Source organism: Pezoporus flaviventris, unplaced genomic scaffold (assembly GCF_033815535.1).
Source record: "Pezoporus flaviventris isolate CSIRO_AGI_PZ_B2104156 unplaced genomic scaffold, CSIRO_AGI_Pfla_v1 ptg000090l, whole genome shotgun sequence".
Classification (NCBI taxonomy): Eukaryota; Metazoa; Chordata; class Aves; order Psittaciformes; family Psittacidae; genus Pezoporus; species Pezoporus flaviventris.
Genome location: NW_026892638.1, coordinates 608,586 through 624,382, shown reverse-complemented (window position 1 = coordinate 624,382; position 15,797 = coordinate 608,586).

Genomic DNA, 15,797 nt, shown 5'->3' with positions numbered 1-15,797 from the left:
TTCCTCAGTTTAAATAATACACACATATTTCTCCTTCCTGCTATTGTTCTCCCATATAGGAAAAGTAAGAAGATCCAGAGTGTGCAACTTGTAAAGGAAATTGCATTAATATATATTGGAAAAGCACATTAATAATAAATGAGTTAGCAAGTGCCCAAGTTTGCTTTAGAAAAAAAATCCAACTCTTATTGTCAAAGACATTTTTCTACAAATTACCGTATCTATTCTTCTTTGCATGTAGTTTACATCCAATTCCTAGTTCACCCAATGGAAATGTTATTTTTCTCCAGCACTGACAAAATCTGTGAAGTACAAGAGGGCAAATGATTTATACATTCTGCTTATTCAAAGTCCCTGTGTATGTCATTAACCATGAGAGATTATATAGCACATGAATGAGAGGAGATTTAAATGAATAGCGGGGAAGCCTTGGAGTGGGGTATAAAGGACAGAGTTTCCAGAGGCAGAGAACCATTTTGAGCAACATAATTGAAATGTAGTACTAACCAAGGTTAAGCAGCTAACAGGCAATTGCAGAGTCTCAGCACAGAGACATCTTGATAAATTTAAGGAGTGGGCCAAGAAGCAGCTCATATGTTTCAATAAAGAAAAGTGGAAGAATCCTATGCACTGGTATGGCAGCTGCACATCAGGCAAACCTGGCTGATGTGCTGGGCTACTGGAGGAGGACTGTAGCCAGCAGGTCAAGGACATTTATTATCACACACTATACTCACCACTATGATGGTGAGGCTGGCTTTGGAATACCGCCTCCAGTTTTATTAATTGCCCCACAAGAAGGGTGTGGACAAAATAGAGTGAAGGATTACCAAGAGGTCCAGGGCTTGCAGTATGTATGTTGTGAAGACTGAAGGATTGATTTATGTCTTCATCGAGGGAAAAAAAGGTTAAAGGGTGATCTAACAGGTACCTATCATTACTTGGAGGGTAGTTATAAAAGTGATAGACCAATTCTTGGTATTGGTAGATGATGTAACAGAGAGAGTAACCAAAAATTGTGGTTTGGGAGGTTCAAGTTTTACATGAGTGGCATTAGAAAGCATGTTTTGCTAGCAAAAACTACTGCAGACTGGAACAGGTTCTCTGGAGATGTTTCTCAGTCAGTGGAGGTTTTCAGGACTTGGCTGGAAAAAGCTGGGGCTGACATAACTTAGTCTGAGAAATAATCTCACCTCAAGTAGGAAACTGGACTGAATGACCACCACTGGCACTTCCAGTCTACACTTCCAAGCTTCTGTGAACTAAATTGACCTGAAGTCTGTCCACTCTAAGGCCAGCAATAAACTCAGGGAAACAAAAATGTAAAAATGTAGCAAAGCTATGTTATTTACTAGCTACAAAAAGAACTAAAATAATTCATAGCAATCTTTACTAAATGCTAACAGCATGCCTGCTAGCTAGGAAAAAAAAAAAGAAAAGGTAAAAGGCAAAATTCTTAAAGGCTTTTTTTCATGGTATAATGACAAATTTCAAGATTTGCTGTTGAAGGAAAGTAGAAATAGCCAGTCAATGTGTCTTGGTGTCTATTTGCCTCTTAATTGGAAAAGGCTAACTATTTATTTTGCAGAGCTTATTTTTAGGGAAAACACCTTCTGTCTGGTCACATGCTCCAGAGGAATAATTTTTAGAGAACAAGTTTCAAACACTTTATTTTCAAAGTATTTGTAAAAAGTGGTTGGAATGGTTAAGCTTTTAGTTGTGGAAAGCCTAAAGCACCTCCAGTCACCACTGCTGGACATTAGTACCTGTCTAGACAAGCTGCAGATTCCACACAAGAGAATTTTTCATGGATGAGCATCTTAAATATATTGGGAAAATAATGTTTTCATATCGCAATGTAAGATCTCAGAGAGAGCATAAGGAGCATTATTCTTTTAGTGATGAAACCTTCATAACTACAGTAGCATATGAAGGTCTGTTTTCAGTCCTGTTGCAAAGACAAGGTGCAGATCTCACTTTCTGATTTTGCATTTAGTGAAGTTAAGTTTCAGTTGTGCTCACTGTAATGTGTTGGTGTGGCATGTGGACATTTTTCAGACATTTCCGGAGCTCCTCTAAACATAGTGTTACTCAGCCAATACTAGACATCTAGCTACTGAGAGCCATGGATACCAATGCAGTATGATATTCAGAATATTCAGAATAGCAAAGTCCATTGTGTTTAGTAAGTATTATGGGATACTTGGTTTTTATTTAGCAATTTGGTAATATGTATACTGTGAGTCAAGAGCAGAAAATATCTTTGAACACAGAATCCTTCTAATTGCTTTTTTATGCATAAAGATGGATGGATGGATGAAGGTCACTGTGACCTCCTGGCTTCTTTAAAAGTACATGTAAATAAGTTTAGCATGATTCTGTATTTCCATCACACTTTGAAACCATTCCAAGGATGCAATCACTTTGATAGAATTACGGTTTCTGAAGTTCTTGAGAGTTAGTATCTCATGCTGAAAATGAGAGAGGACATATTTTTATTCCATCAGTGTCACAGTAAGACAAATTTTAATTCTGTGAACAAAACCTTTTACACAAGAAGATGTTTCCTCAGTGTTATCTCTTCTGACAGCTGAAACTAATATCATAGAATCACAGAATGATTAGGTTTGGAAAGGACCTTAAGATCATCAAGTTCCAACCCCCCTGCCATGGGCAGGGACACCTCACACTAGAGCAGGTTGCTCAAGGCTCTGTCCAACCTGGCCTTAAACACTGCCAGGGATGGAGCATTCACAGCTTCCCTGGGCAACCCATTCCAGTGCCTCACCACCCTTACAGTAAAGAACTTCTTCCTTATATCTAACCTGAACTTCCCCTGTTTAAGTTTAAACCCATTGCCCCTTGTCCTATCACTACAGTCATACAGCCACTACAGTCATAGTCAAATGAAGGTTCAAAAACAGTGGTGGAGTTGAAACAGCATCTTTTAAGTAAATGTAAGTTCAGTGTAGCCAGTAGATGCATATTTACTTGCAAAGAACCCATAAAAGAAATTTTGTCTTAACAGATGTTGAACACAGAAAAGGACCAACAAATATGTAAAATATGACAAGTAGCTGGACTAAGGCAAACACTGCTTATGTGGTCAATGACAAACTTGCAGTTGCCCACCTAATACATCAGAAACAGTAACTACCTACTTCAGCATATTCAGAGTATGTATGAAATTTATTTTATTTATGTCATACAAAATGTACTCAGTAAATTTTAAGTAACTATTGCCTAAGTAAAACATTATGTCCTAGTAATAAATTGATTTTTACTGCCATATATTAATAGACCTTGTTTTGTAGAACAGCAAGCAAAATAAGCACTTGCTGTCTAGATGCCCATCTGCAGAAGGTTTCTCCTATGTACACGGAGTTTGTTTGAACTCGTTACTTTATATTTGACACACAGGATTTTGAGATACAGGTTTATTTGCAGTGCTTGAACAGTTCTTGCTTTATCTTGCCTTCATTTGCCTTCTGCTGTTGCTGATTCAGCATGATGATATCTGTATTACTAGGTCTGATTCCAGCTGTAATACTTTGAGCTGATCTCACATTATTTCATCTGCTATGCTTCAAAGTGCACGTGCAACTGTCTGATTCCATGAAACAGCAAAATATTGTTCTGTGTATTTCCCAGTTTCTGTCTGTGCTGCTGAAATTTATAGCCTACAACTACAATATACAGTTTACGCACACAAAATGTTATCCTATGCCAGAAAAGCAGCGTCACATTTATCATTAGTGAGAGGAAGTACACAAAGCACTAGCTGACTTTCAGTGGAGTATGCAAGAAGAACATTTTAGTTTTTCAGAAAGCCCTTTAGCTTTACTAGTTTTCAAACATTTGAAACCATCAGTGAAAATAACTGCAGTCTCACTCTATCTTCATAAACACCACAGAGGTGCGTCCAGATTTAGCAAGATATCTTCAATCCCTTTTTGCTGTAGAAATGGTGAATTTGGACTCTCAGTTTTTTCCATAAAAGTAAAGAAAGAAGGTACAATAAAGAATGGCTGCAGCTACAGACAGCAGCAGCAGTCGTGAGATGTACAAAGAAAGATCCATCTACAACAAAGGTAAAGGTCCCTACCTTCTGTCCTACCTGCCAGAGCGTGAGGTGCATGCTCAGTGGTAGTACTGCTCCACCAGAGAAAGAGAAAACTATGTTCACAGATAAAGATCAGTACAAGGAGAATGGCTTTCTTGCAGGTCAGGGCATACTGAAATAACCTTGCCAATGACAAGGCATACATCTTAGAAAATACATGGGGTTTATTCACTTACACAAAGAAGAAAGTAAATTAGACAAGGCCAAAATTAGCTTTGCGCAATAAGTTGAAAATCTACTGTAGCTTTTTCTATGTTTCTGGACTGAATTTGTCTTTACTACTCAAAAATGTCCTTTTAAAAAAATATCTGATATTCTCAGTTTTATACCTTCATTTTTTCCCTTAAGGTCATTTAAGGAAACAGGAAGCATTCTCACTCATTGTATTTCTGCTTATTGTTTAAACAACAGCATCCTCTCAGCTGCCCTTTTAAGCACATTCACAAAGTCTGCAGACTGGGTGCTTGGTGTTGGAACCCAAGGAAAAATCCTCTAACAGCAGAAGTAATCAGGGCTGAGCTGAAGCAAAGTGACACACAACAATTTTTATCAGTGGAGGTTTCTGTAAGTTCTTGAGTTTCTACAGAAGCCCAGTAGCTTCACATACCTGAAAGAAACCTGCTGGGATGTTGTAATACAGAAGTAGTTCTGTTCTAATATAAGGTGGGTTTTATGAAGTTTTCAGTGTAATTGTGCTGGAATTCAAATTCTGTCAAAGTTTCAGGATCTTTGGATTTGCAAGGTGTGTAGGAAAATCATAAGATCACATCACTTCCCATCATCCTTCTACACCTCTATTTCTGGCACAAGGAAGGGCTTTGGAAGTAAAACAGCTTGGTTAAGAACATTTACAGTGGGCATGTGACTTGTCTGCCAGGAGCTTTTAATTCATTTCACAGCTGGAAGTCACTGAGATACCGCACAGATACCAGCCAAAACTGTCAACAACAATTTTACAGAAGATATCCAGTCTGTGCTCTCTCATTTCTGGGACACCCTATGCTGTACCTGATTTTCTGAGCTGCCAGACAGCACAGAAAACCCATATGAAACAGCATTTGAAAGTCAGTTCCTAAATTTTGAGAGATGGTCTCCCTAAAACTGAAAAAAAAACATCCGAAGTTTGGCTATAAGAACTTATTTTTATATAAAATACATGAAATAATCCCATCATGTAAGCGTTATTTCTAAGCCCCTTGGTCTTTCTGGCTAGTAACTCAGGAGTCAGGTTATCTCAGATTGTCCTAAGGAACAGATTTCAGTTCTCATACTAGTTACTGATTATGGTCACTGCAGCATGCAGAGGATACATCTCTACTTGTGCTTTGAATAAGTAAGAGATGGCAGTCCCTCATGTCACTTGCAGGAAACTTTCTAAGTTATTGCATTGTATAACGGAACTGATTCAATTACTCAGCACTACAGTAAATTTTCTATGTGTTTTCTTCTTAAAGAATGTATTAATTGGAAGCATATTGGGCTATTCACAGGTGTTGAAACAGCTGGAAAACATTCTTGGCATGACTCTGAACCAGCTGATTTGCTACTACCCTTACTCATTTCTTTGATTTGCCCTAGTTTGCATCAGGAATCATAACTGCATCCAGGATAGGAAAATAGCTCTGATGAAGTGAATACCCACTGATGCAGTTTTCTTCTGACATGGAGAAGTATTTCTTACTTTCCCTTCCCCACCACTCTGTTTTCATGGGTCTCCTTTTTGAATGCACAAGTTTAAGGAAAGAAATATTAAGAAACCAAACAGAAGACCAGCACAGTATGACTTTAAACTTGCAATTTCCAGGCTGTGTGCATAAATGTCCAGACTAATTAAATGAGCAGTCTTTCTCAATGCTAACAGTATGACTCACTATTTATAAGACTGACCTTGAATATTTACAAGACAAATACCACATGTGTAAATTATTCCCTGAAGCTAACAGGAAGACTAAACATATGCAAGCAAAATGTTGTAACAACATGCATGATATTCTCATTGACAAATCGAGCACAGTGCTACATTTCTCGCTAAATGAAGAACACAATCGGGGAAATAAAAAAAAAAGCACACCTGTGAACACAAAGGAAAAGAAACTCACATATCATCTTGGGACCACGAAAAACATCTGACTGCTGAAGCTCACTTTAGGAAAACAACAGTTTGCTTGTTAGACCTCCAAATCTGAGAAAGGGAGAAAAGACATCAGAGCAAATATAAGGCTTATATTTCTTAAAAGCCTTATACACATCATATATATCATACAGGAATAATCAGAACCATACTGGGATATGGCTTCTTATTGCTGCTTTTTTGGCAGTATGCAAACTCTGTTATCTGGACTTCTCTAGGTATGTCATCGAGATTTGGCAAGAGGTCTTTAGATAACTATCCTTGCAAAAAACATCAGTATCACAACCATCCCTAGGAGTTTCAAGAAATAGAAGTGGTTGTCATATAGTTACTCCACTAAATAACTAACAAGGGAAGTTTTGACTTCGTTGAGGAAGTTGTATGTTCACTCTCACCCTAAGGACATTTAAAAGAACAGTGTAAGTATAAAAAGATTGTCAATGAAATAAATGTGACTTACAATCGCATACTAATTGATAACAACCTGTAATTGAAGGTGACTGATTATATTTAGCCAATAGTCAAGAAAGACTGTGAGCAAAATAAAACGGTGCTACAGCAAGTGAAATATTTAAAATCATCTGTCAATGGAAGAATACTTCCTTGTTCCATTCTGGTGGTCAGAGGATGCTTTGAGGCACCCCTGCTTAGGAAGAGACTAATAAAAGATAGGTACTAATACAGACTCAGAGAGGTTCTCAATTCAAACTTAAACCACTCTAGTGAGTCTAGAGCATAGTAATTTTAGGAGTAGACACCAACAAGAGCTAACTATAACCAGGAATGAAGCAAGAGAATTAAGTGAAAATACATGTATCTTAATATGAATAGAAGTTGAAAGAACAAGTTTGGTTACACTGGAAAGCAAGGGAGCTAGGCCCATATGTCTACAACTGTACAGGCAACAAGTTGAATTTCCTTTCTCTGACTGAATACTGCATGTTTCAGTGCTATTCTTTGCAAGTATGTAATGGGGGATGGAAAAAGGTGGCCTCCAGAAATCTCTTTCAATGCAAGTTAATTTACAGCTCTGTGATTAGTCTGCAAGGAAAAAAAAAAAAAAAAATCAGCCCAATGCATAGGTGTCACTAACATAGTTACAAATATACATAAAACAAATGAAAAATCTAAAACTTCCCTCAGTAATGCAAATGTGACGAGCCATCACACTTTTTCCACCACATTGTTCAAGGCAGCAAACTGCTTTGCTACCCACAGCAGCTCAAGGAAGAAATGCTTTGCAGACTAAGCAGTTCTGCCCGTGCAAAGGGGCTTACTGCGTAAAATTTCAGGCCCGAAATTTGTCATGCTGGTGTTTTTCATCTGTGTGCTGGCCACAGAGAGCTGCATTAGGGCAACAGTCGCCACAGGTTCGTTTCTAAAATCAAGCATGCCCTTTTTTTAGCAATTTGTGGGGCATTTTTCAAAGCTTTAACTTGTGAATGCTTATAAATCTTAAATCATTCCAAAGGGTACTAAAAGTGCAGCAGAGCAGAGTCTGTGGTCTGAATTTCCCCTGAAAGTACTTAACCACTGGGGCAATTCTGTAGACGTATTATCCTTTCTCCATCACAGTTCTCTTTTTCTGTCATTCTGATGTGAGAACTGATAAAGATTCAAACATAAAGAAGAAGTTCTCAACAATGTCTCTGCCTTTTATTTCTCGGTTTTTTTTCCTCCCCTCTTTTTACCCACCCCAAGTGATGGTATTATGGAGAAGGAGGATAAGAAGTTTCTCAAACTGTTTTGATAATGTTTAACCAAACACATTTGACTTCTCCAGTTAGGTAAAGTGAACTTGTGAACTGATTCCCTTTCTTATTCTACCAAGTTATGCTGGACTCTACAGCTCAAGTTCTGCAGCACACTTTTTTCATTATTCTTTTCTAAAGTTTTCCATAAAGATGAGTGCTACCAAGTCTCCTGCTACAAGACATTTCCTGTTCCTAAAGGAAACGTGATAAACTCTTGCATGATCGTTAGCCTGAATTACTTAGCATAGGTAAGATTGGAATTGGGTAGTTTTCTACTTTATTTTGATGTTGCAGTTTCTGGTGAATATGGCTGTGGTCCTAATGTCTCTTCAGGCATCTCACAAAGTTCAGCGGGACTGAGACCCCACAAGCTTCCTTTAACTGTATAGAAACTGAAAGCTCAGGACTTAGGAAATAGGACATGAAAAGCATATCTTAAAATCTATCTCAAGTACTAAGCCTTGAAAAAAAACACCTTTAACATGAACTAGGAGGACAATTTCTTTTTTGGAGTATGTGCCAGAGTGAATGCAGGGGCAGATTGCTGCAAGCACCCATCCCCTTGGGACTCCAGGAACAAAGAACCCCAGCTATTTCAGACAAACAACAGTCACATCGCCTGTACAAGCATACCATCAGCCCAAGCAGCTAAGGGAAAGCTTTGTGTTTGACAGAAGTGAGTGAAAATTTTTTCTTCTGCCTAGTTCCTGAAGCAAGTAGTCAGTATGACTTGAACATAGGGCTGTGGCCATTTGGTAAGAAAATTAGAGCAGACTGCTGGTAACATTGTCTTAGTTCACATCATTATCTGCTTTGATATTGTATGTGTAAAGGAGACAACCCCTTAAATTACTCCAAAGACAGAAAGAAACAGTAAGACCATTACTATAATTGCCTGTTCACTGATGAGGTAAAGCAAAGCTCTTTTGAGATGTTGATTTTCTTTTATCCTGGCAAATTGTGAAGTTTCAGGAGACAAATAAAGGCTGATAATATAAGAAATTAAATGACTACACTTGAGCTGTTTGTGAAAACTTTGTACCAGCATATATATAAGCCAAAATACCAGGAGGTATATCATATTAAAGCAAACCAAAGAAGTAGCAGTAATTTTGGATATAAATGGGGAATGTAGCAATTGAATGTTTGAATCATAGGCTGACTACACCAGTTCTGTCCAGAATAATCCAGGTAACAATACAATGTTGATCTTACCCCTTTCAATCTTGGATTTTACAATACAAATTGGACAACTGTGGAAAACGAATAAAATGTGCTACAGCTCCACCACAGATCAAAGCATCTGAGAGTGCTCTTGAACTCATTCCAAATCCCCCTGCTGTCCCAACAATCTTGAACATTTGATTTTAGAGATGCTTACCTCCAAAAAAGAGTAATGTTTGACCACATAACACAGGTCCTACCAAGAACTGGTGAAAGGATTTTTCATGCCCTTTAGCAATGTCTACCAGCTCATTGGGTTCCCAATCCACCTTGTTCTTATTATACCACATCCAGATAAATTCAGTAATTTTCAGTCCAAAGGGTGGAATTAACCAGACTAGCTATCATCTTGCCTATTTGTACAGCACATGATTGTCATGTGATTTGGAAATTTGCACTCCTATGCTCTGGATAGCAAAGGAGGAGCAGAGAGGCTGGGTCAGAGTCTAGAACTTTCATTGCAACTCATAACCCCCAAGTGAACATGGGGACCAGGCAACCCCCCAGCTGGATTGAGCACCATCCTCAGTACAGAAGAGACTAAAAAGAGAGCCTTGTCTATGAAAATGTGTAAAAACTGACTACTAAGCCAGCTATATGGTGGCATGCTGGGAGTTTGAAACCTTCATGTGCATTTCTCACAGGACAGTGGGGGATTGCAAGCCAGCATAGTCACTAGCTCACTCAGGTGTCTAATAGAATAGTTGAATTTAAAAGGTCATACAGTCCAAACCACAGCTCACAGCAAGTCCAATCAAGTCAGGTAGCTTGAGGTCATGTCCTGTTGAATCTTGAAGACCTAGAAGAACAGAGATTTTACATCCCCTCTGGGCAGCTTGTTCCAGGGTTGGATCTCCCTCATGATAACTTTTTTTATCCTAATACCTGATCAGAATCTCTGATGTTTTAACTTGTGCCCGTTGCTCCCTGTCCTATCATCATGCATCTTTGAGAAGAGTCTAGCTCCACCATATCTTTGTCCTCTGATCAGGTTGCTGTAGAAGAGAATAAGGTTTACCCTGAGCCTTCTCTTTTAAAGGCTGAGGAAACCCACTCCTCTAAGACTCTCTTCCCCAGACAAAAAGGCAGAGTACCTCAGCCTTCTCCCTGTCACTTGTCACTAGTTCCCCTGCCCCAGTGACAACAGGCCCACATTTCGTTAACGTTCCTTTTGCTGCCAATGGACTTAGAAAAAACTTTTTTCTCCATCCTTCACCTCCCTTGCTAGTTTGAACTCCAGTTGAGCTTTGGTTTCCTGACTCCATTTCTACGTGCATGGTCATGTGTTTGCCTTCCTCCTGAGTAGCTTATCCCTGCTTCGACCTTATAGAATCATAGAACAGTTAGGGTTGGAAAGGACCTTAAGATCATCTGGTTCCAACCCGCCTGCCATGGGCAGAAACACCTCACACTAAACCATGCCACCCAGGGCTCTGTCCAACCTGGACTTGAATACTGCCAGGGATGAAGTATTCACAGCTTCCTTGGGCAACCCATTCCAGTGCCTCACCACCCTCACAGTAAAGAACTTCTTCCTTATATCCAATCTAAACTTCCCCTGTTTAAGTTTTAACCCGTTACCCCTTGTCCTGTTGCTACAGTCCCTAATGAAGAGTCCCTCTCCAGCATCCTTATAGGCCTCCTTCAGATACTGGAAGGCTGCTATGAGGTCTTCATGCAGCCTTCTCTTCTCCAGGCTGAACAGCCCCAACTTTCTCAGCCTGTCTTCATATGGGAGGTGCTCCAGTCCCCTGATCATCCTCGTGGCCCTTCTCTGGACTTGTTCCAACAGTTCCATGTCCTTTTTATGTTGAGGACACCAGAACTGCACACAATACTCCAGATGAGGTCTCACGAGAGCAGAGTAGAGGGGCAGGATCACCTCCTTTAACCTGCTGGTCACGCTCCTTGTCGACTCCTCTATTACTTGCAGAAGGAAGTTGTCTTCCACACAATTGAGGAACCTCCTGGATTGCTTGTGCCGGGCCGTACCGTCCTTCCAACAGATGTCAGGGTGGTTGAAGCCACCCATGAGAACAAGGGCCTGTGAGCGTGAGGCTTTTCCTATCTGTCTATGGAGTGCTTCATCCGCAGGTTCTCCTTGATCAGGTGGTCTGTAACAGATCCCCACAGTAATGTCTCCCAGAGCTATTTTCCCTCTAACCCTGACCCACAAACTCTCTATGGACTGCTCACCTGTCCCCAGACACAGTTCCATACTCTCCAGCCTATCCCTAACATAAAGGGCAACTCCCCCTCCCCGCCTGCCAGGCCTGTCCTTCCTAAAGAGCCTGTAACCTTCCATTCCAACACTCCAGTCATAGGAGCCATCCCACCATATTTCTGTGATGCCTATTATATCATACCCCCGTAGACGTGCACACATCTCTAATTCCTCTTGTTTGTTCCCCATGCTACGGGCATTTGTATAGAGGCATCTGAGCCGAGCTCCAGCTGAGCTCCAACTGAAGCCAGCTCATCGGCTGGAGCGGCTGCGATATCCCTGCATTGCTCCAGGCATTTATTATAGGTTCTGGCAACTGACTGGATGTGTTGGGATGGAATGATGCTCCCCTCCCTAACACATCTAGTTTAAAGCCTCCTTGACCAGTCTGGCAAGCCTCCCACCAAAACTGCTCTTTCCCTTCTTTATCAGAGCAGCTCCACCAGCCCCCACTAGACCTGGCCTACAAACTTGGGTCCCATGTTCAAGACACCCAAACCCCTGACTATGACACCATCGTTTTAACCAGTTATTAACCTGGCCAATCCTCCCAGCTTTTTTTAGGTCCTCCCCTGTACCCTGGAGAATTGATGAAAAGACCACCTGAGCTCCAGAGCCCCTAACCACCTCCCCCAGGGCTCTGTAGTCCTTCTTTATGTTCCCCAGGCTACTACTATCTATGTCCCTAGCACCCACATGTATCACCAGGAGTGGGTAATAGTCCGTGGGACTTACTAGAGCAGGCAGCCTCTCTGCCACATCCCTGATCCGTGCCCCCGGCAGGCAACACACCTCCCTTGAGACGGGGTCTGGCCGGCAGACGAGTGCTTCTGTCCCTTTCAGTGTAGAGTCCCCTACTACTACGACCCGCCGCTTTTTCCTGGCAGCACCAGTAGAGATCTTCTTCAGCAGTGCATCAGCCGGCTGTTTCTGGCTCGAGTGCGCTTCCTCATTAGCTCCCTGCAGGACAGCAAAGTGGTTCTGTGTGGGGACAGGGGATTTAGGGGGAAGCCCCTCGCTTTTGGTTGTCCTTTTCCTTCTTTTTTTTTGTTTTTTTTTTGTCACTAATTCCCAGCTTCCCAGGTTAACGGCCTCCTCCTTTCCTTCATGAGGTAGAGGTGAAGCTCGAGGCCCCTGCACAGTTTGGGCCAGGAGCAAGCATTCCTGCTTCCTCTCAGCTTCCCTGACATCTCGCAGCCTATTAACAGCACCCCGCAGCTCAGTCCCTGCTGCAGGAGCACCTCCACCAGGGAGCACCGAATGCAGCCCTGCCCATTGTGCACCCTCCCCTCACCAGACCAGTGCAGGCCCTCTCTGCACCCATAGCTCTGCACTGCAGCCTCCCCTCTCACCGGCTCTGTCTGGGTGCCTGCGCTGCCACCGCCGGGGCAGCCAGAGCAGAGCTCCCGGACCGGGCCCTGCTCACACGCCGAGTGCTCACCATCCCGCTCGCCTGCCCGCGCGAACTACCACGCCGTGCTCCTGGCTGCTCGCGCTCCCTGGGTCAGGTTTTTACCCACTCATGGCTGGCGCCGCTGCTCCAGGCTCCCCCCGCCATGAGTCAGCTGCTCGCTCTCGTCAGCTGAGCTGCCGGCTCCTGGGCAGGTCCTGTCGAGGACTTGAGGCTCCCTCGGTGGCTCTTGTGGCTCTGAGTTGAGGCTCCTGGACGCTGATCTCCCCCCTGCTCCGGTGTTGAAGGCGTCCTCTCTCGAGCTACTCACCTCAGCAATTGACCGGACTGACTGGTCTGTAATTCCCCGGGTCATCCATTTTCCCCTTCTTGAAAATGGGGGTTATATTTCCCTTTTTCCAGTCGTCGGGAACATCAGCTGACTGCCATGATTTCTCAAATACGATGGACAGAGGCTTATTCAGGACCCGTGGATGGATTTCATCAGGTCCAATGGGCTTGTGTACATTCAGGTTCTTAAGATGGTCTCGAACCAGATCCTCTCCTAAAGTCAGCCTATGGTCTTCATTCTCACAATCCCTGCGTCTGCCTTCCACAACTTCTGTGTGTCTTGTGTCTGATCTCAGCCAGGATCTCTGTGTTCATCCATGCTGGCCTTTTGCCAGCTTGCTTGACTTTCTGCACATTGAGATGGACCATCCCTGTGCTCTGATGAGGCTGCTCTTGAAGATCAACCAGGTCTCCCAGGCCCCTTTCTTTCGAGGAATGGCTCCTATAGGATCTTCCAAGCATTTCCCTGAACAAGCCAAAACTTACTCTTCTGAAGTCCCGGATCCAAGTTACTCCTCTCAGGATCTTAAACTCCACTCTTGCAACTTTTGTTGCAAGTCTCTTCCCCTTTAGGCTAATCACCAACTCTTGCTCACTTGTTAGTTGCAGGTCCAACAGATCACCTTCTCTCACCAGTTCATCAGTCATGTGCATCAAGAAATTATCTTCAACGTGTTCCAGAAATCTCCTGGATCATTTGCATCCAGCCTTATTGCCCTTCCAGCGTGGTGGCTAAAGTCACTGATGAGTACTAGAGTCTGTGACTGACACTTTGTCCAGCTACCTAAAGAGTGCTTCACCTGCCCCCTCTTCTTTATCAGATGAGATGGAGCAGATACTCATCGCAGCATCATCTGCACTGGTCTGTTCTCTAATCCTTACCCACAAGTAAGAATTACCCACAAGAAATGTATAGGACTCCGTTATACAGAACTCAATCTCTCTGCCGTCCTTGTCCACCCCCGTCTTTCTTGCAGCATTCTAGTCATGAGAGCTATCCCACTACATCACCATGATCCTAATGAGGTCTTAACTCTGTAGCTGTGCATAGACTTTCCTCTGGCTTGTTCCCCATGCTACATGGATTTGGGTACAGGTATTTGTGATGGGTCTTAAATTACGCTGCTTTATAGGGGAAGTGTGAAAGCCTCCCCTATCATGCTGTCTCACAGGTGCATCTATCTGCTCTGCCTCTTGTGCCTTCAACTCTCTCTCCAGCCTGGGCAGCATCTCCACAACTTCCCGATTCTTTGTCAGATTGCTGCCTTTATCTCAGTAGAAGGAAGCCTCCTGTAACTGTCATACCACTTTTACTCTTCATGTAGACACCAAGTTCAGGTTCAGCAGGTTCTGATCCCATATGTCTGTTTTGAGCAGACAGTCCCTAAATCAACTTCCCTCTGGCATCAGTGCTCCTGCATTTATTTTGAGTTGCTGCTTGACAAAAGGATTTGGGAGCTGACCTTACCTGACAAGCATACAAAAGAGTTTGTAGTTAGAGCATCAATACTCGCAAAACCCAGCATCTATGCTTGGGGGGCTGAAGTCAGACTACCCCAGTTTCCACTGCATGTGCTGCTGGAATCATTAGGAGGCTTAGGCAACTGTGCAGGGCAAAGACAAACAAAAACTCCTGAAAGGTCTTCATCTACCTATCTTCAATAGCAAGAGCAAAGACAGATGTGTAAGTAGCATTATATCTCACATCACAAAAAATGAAGCTAGTATCAGTAGTAGTTTTAAGTCTACCTAGCCCCTCTTGCTGCTTAACTATACCAATCAGATGAAAATAAGGTGACTTCAAAAGTTATCCTGGAAAGGAAGCAGACAATCAGACACTTGCTGAGTTCTAGATACTGTTCATAAGCAGCAGGAGAAAAGAAAGAAAGGAGGAAAGTGGTGTATGAGCAACGTCTACTTTTAATAAACTTACTAATGAGTATGTGGCAGTACAAGGGTATGTAAGCTGCCACAACAGATGCAGCTTTAAAACAAAGAAAGAAACAAGTCTTTTGTTATTTTGCAATAAAAATTTTTAGAAGGATGCAATTTGAAACAACCCTGAGGAAAAGAAAACCCCAAAACCAAACTCAACGTTGAATAGCTCTACATTTACACCCTATAGGACGCCCTACTTTCTGTACTGCTGCAGAGTTCTAACAAGTCTTTGTTTCAAAAATTATTTAAGCTTATGTAGAAGGTTCATTAAGTACACAAAAACTTTTCTTTAGAAAGCCATCGATTAAGCCTTTCACCTTCATTTTCATTGTTCTGAAGCACAAGATTAACAGGAGCACAGAGGAAGTGCTCCTTCCTTACCAAGACTCAAGATGCTTGTCAAAAGGAATATGAAAGAGGTATTAACCCATGGAGAATAGCAGAAGCATCTATAGCAGAGGAGTATCAGCCCTCTGAAGACTGCACACAACAAAGATGCCACGTAAATGTAAAAACAAATTGGTTTATAATTCAAGCTGGAAAAAGTGCCCAACTTTCTCTTTAGATGTACAGCAAAGTAAGCCTTTATAATTGTCATTGGCATATTAGAAGTAACATCAACAGCCTGTCTTGTACGTCATTGATCAGTATTTCCACAGAAT